The sequence below is a fragment of the Fukomys damarensis genome, unplaced genomic scaffold (assembly GCF_012274545.1).
Source record: "Fukomys damarensis isolate Sample0158 unplaced genomic scaffold, DMR_v1.0_HiC HiC_scaffold_13, whole genome shotgun sequence".
Taxonomy (NCBI): Eukaryota; Metazoa; Chordata; class Mammalia; order Rodentia; family Bathyergidae; genus Fukomys; species Fukomys damarensis.
In genome coordinates this window covers 36,331,865-36,335,641 of record NW_022900925.1, presented here as the reverse complement: position 1 = coordinate 36,335,641, position 3,777 = coordinate 36,331,865, and positions in this window count along the sequence as shown.

The window sequence follows — 3,777 nt, the reverse complement described above, 5'->3', positions numbered from 1 at the left end:
GTGTGTGCTGCTCCCAGGTGCCACCTCACCCTCCACAGAGGTGCGTGTGGGCACCGGAGGGGACAAGAGGGACCGCCTGTCCCTGCCTCACCATCCAGGCAGGCGGGGGCGAGGCCGGGAGGGTGCGCATGGACACGTTGTGTTGGCCAACTCCGTGCTGGGTCATTCGCTGGCCTGGTGCAGCCCAGAGCCCTCCCTGCAGCCTCTCTCCCAGCCGAGCACAGTGGCCTTGGCCTAGCGAAAGGCCAGAGGACCCTCGGGGCAGTGGGGTCAGGGAGCCATGTTCACTCAGTGCAGAGGGGCATAGTTCTGCCCCTGCCAGCTGAGCACGGCCTCCTCTGGCTCAGGCCTGGCTCCCGCCCCTGTGTGTCTGTTGACTTTTATATTTGTCTGGGGCACAGCTGGATGCCAGGGGTGTGGGCATCTCTGGCAACCCCTAGCTTGGCCCAGAACCTCTTCTCCCCCTGGGGTGCAGCGGGGAGTGGCAGAGACCAGGTTGGCAGGGCTTGGGGGATAAATAACCAGGGTCACAGGAAGGGCATGGACTATGGTGGGAAAAGGGGCTTGGCTTCCAGGGCTGGGGGCATGGGAGGATCATGGGGCAGGTGAAGGGGACAGAGGCAGAAAGGAGGCCATGACCTCCTGCTGTACCTCGGTGTTTGGTGGAGCAGAAGAGGCCTTGGGGACCCCTACGGAGCCTCAGTTCAGCAGCAGGACTTGTTTATTACTTGTTTGGTTTTTTGAGACAGGGTCTCGCTGTGTAGTTCAGGCTGGCTTTGAACTCTCCGGGATCCTCCTGCCTCAGCCTCCCCCGTGCTGGGATTACAGGCCTGCACCACCACCCCTGGCTAGGGCTTGTTTATTGATGAAGGACCTATTTCGGGGACCCCGGAGTCCGAGCCGGGAGACATCTCCCGGAGCCCAGGCTGGCAGGAGGGGGTACAGAGCGGGGTGGGGGGTAGACAAAAGCAAAAAGAGCTAGAAAGCCGTGTGAGAGATGGAGACACAAAGAGAAGCGGAGAGAAGGGAAAGGCTCACGACAGAAAGGCAGGAGACAGAGATGGAGAGGGTAAAAATAGCTCGGCACTAAGATAATTGCAGCTCGCAGCTCTGCCCTCCGCTAGGAATTAAATGAGGTTTTATTACTTTGATTTTTCTCTCCTGGATCCTACGCGACTTCTCGAGAACTTGGGGAAAAGTTTTTTTCCGGTGGGCGGCCAGGTGGCAGGGGCTGCGTGGGAGCAGGAAGGACGGGTGGGTCCTCCAGGAGCCTCAGAGGGGGCAGGGGCTGCAGGAAGGCAGGGGCGCTCGGGTGGGACCAGCAGCACAGGGCCAGGGTGACCCCATTTGCTTTGACTTGGAGTTAATCGCATGCAAATGAGATGCAAAATAACACCGCGCTCTTGGGTTATTATTGAGATAGAAGTGCGGGGCGGTTAGGTCCACGGAACACACTCAAGACCTCGTTTGACTTGACTGATGGAGCCGTGGCTTTCCAGCTCCGACTGACAGTGTTGGTGGCAACAGTGACAGTTGTGGGCAGCCTAGCTTGGGCCTCTGCTGTCCAGGAAGGCACCGAGAGGGGACAGTTGGGAACATTTCCTCCCTCTCCACAAGCAAGATGTCACCTGGACAGGACTTAAACTGGAAAGTCAGATAGTCCACACCTGTGATCCCAGCACTCGGGAAGCTGAGGCAGGAGGATCGCTGTCTGTTTGAGCCCAGCCTGGGCTACGCGGCAAGACCCTGTCTCAAGAAAAAGAAATGCGCTGGGAACATTGACAGCCTGGGGAGGAATCTCAGGTCTGCACTTGTGTGACTTCTCTGCGCCTCCATTCCCTTGTGTCTCAGAGCCCCTTGCAGGGCTCCAAGTCCTTAGGATCAATTGTGGACTCTCAAATAGTCACTCCTTCCTGCGGTTCTAGGGCTGCAGTTCTACAAAGGACCAGCAGGTGGCGGAGTTGGCCAGGGTTCGGTGCTGTGTAGCTGGCACAGGGTCTGCAGTTGGGCATGGCACCGGTGACCTTGGCGCGCTGAGCTGGCAGGGCTGGCACGCGGCAGCTGGAAGGGAGGCCCCGGAAATCCTGGGAGGCATCTTGGGAGAGGGCTGGGCACGGGGCGTCTTTCCTTGCTTCTAGGGGAGACAGGGACTTCGGGGGGGTGCGACCGGGACAGGAGCCCCAAGGCCGATCTCTGGGGACACTCGGGGACCCTCAGTTGGGACGAAGGTGACATCAGTCACCTGAGACACTTAATAACACATTTGTTCATTTCATAAATTCATACTGGGTGTTTACCTGCTTTTTTTAAAAAAATCAACTTTATCCCTGGGTGTGCTGGCACACGCGTGGCATCCCAGCACTTGGGAAGCTGAGGCAGAAGGGTCGCTGAGAGTTCAATGCCACATGGGCTATATAAAGAGACCCTGTCTCAAACCAAACCAAACCACTAACCAAACTAAATAAATAAATAAGCAACTTTATCAAAGCCAGGCCCAGTGGAGCATGCATATCTGTAATCACAGCTGTGCAGGAGGCTGAGTCAGGAAGATGAAGTCCAGCCTGGGCAACACAGCAAGACTGTGTCTCAAAAACCGAAACAAAACAAGGGGAAAAACCCACTTTATTGAGTTGACATTTACATACAACAAAATGCACCCCTTTGAAGTATATATTTCAAGAGTTTTGAAAATTTTGTGTAGCACGTGAACATGCGGGTGCAGAAGGTCTCCACCCCTGGAAACATTGTTTCCCACACTGAATCCTCTCCTCACAGAACTCGCCGTGAGTCCCTCCCACTGTGTGTGTGTTTTTTTTAATGTTATGGTTTTCCAAAGGTATCCAGAGCCTTGGCACAGGGCCACATTCCCAGCCCCCGCTCCTTTTGAGACAGTTGCCCAGGCTGGGCTCAAACTTGCGACCCTCCTGCCTCAGCCTGCCAGAGTGCCGGGTTTACAGGTGTGCGTCACGATGCCCGCGTTCCTGCCATCTCTCTCTACGCGGTGCCCAGCCCAGCGTACAGTGGACTGTGCATGCCTCAGCATGGACTGAGTGATGAGTGAGAAGATGAACTCTAAGTCACGGACATGGACAGCGGGCATCATCTCACTTCGTCCTCAGTACTTTTTGTTTGTTTTGTTTTGTTTTTGAGACAGGGTCTCCCTATGTAGCGCAGGCCAGCCTTGAACTCACCATGCAGCCCAGGATGACCTCGAACTCACAGTGATCCTCCTGCCTCGGCCTTCCCGGTGCTGGGATCACAGGCGTGGTCCCCGCGCCCCGCCGGCACTCGATCTTCGTGGCTGCCTTTCACGGCCTCCGGATGGACGGAGGACGAGGGCAGGGCGCCCGCTTCCCCTCTGCTTAGCGCTGTGCAGGAGCGCGCAGATCCGCGTGCCCCTGCCGCCCTCTGGTGGCGGAAGCGAGCATCGTGGTCTCTCTGCACCCTCTGGGGCCCCCGCGCGGACGTTGCGCAGAGAGCTGGCTGCGGCCCCGGCCAGCAGCCTGGGCCCGGGCACCTGGAGACCCTCTGCTCTGGCCACGGCCTGGTGTTCCCCGAGGTGCCAGCTGAGGCCGCCCCGAAGATGCCAGCTGCCAGGCTCGCCGCCGCCCGCTCCCTGCACCAGCCCCGCACGCACTCCAAGCCCGGTCCAGTCGGCTGCTTCCATTCCCTGAAGAAGAGGCCCTAAAGTTAAAACAGCTGTTAATTTATAAACCAATTTTTCCGTGACTGCGTAATAAATCGCCAGCAGCTGCTCGGCCCCCTCCTCCTGCCCGG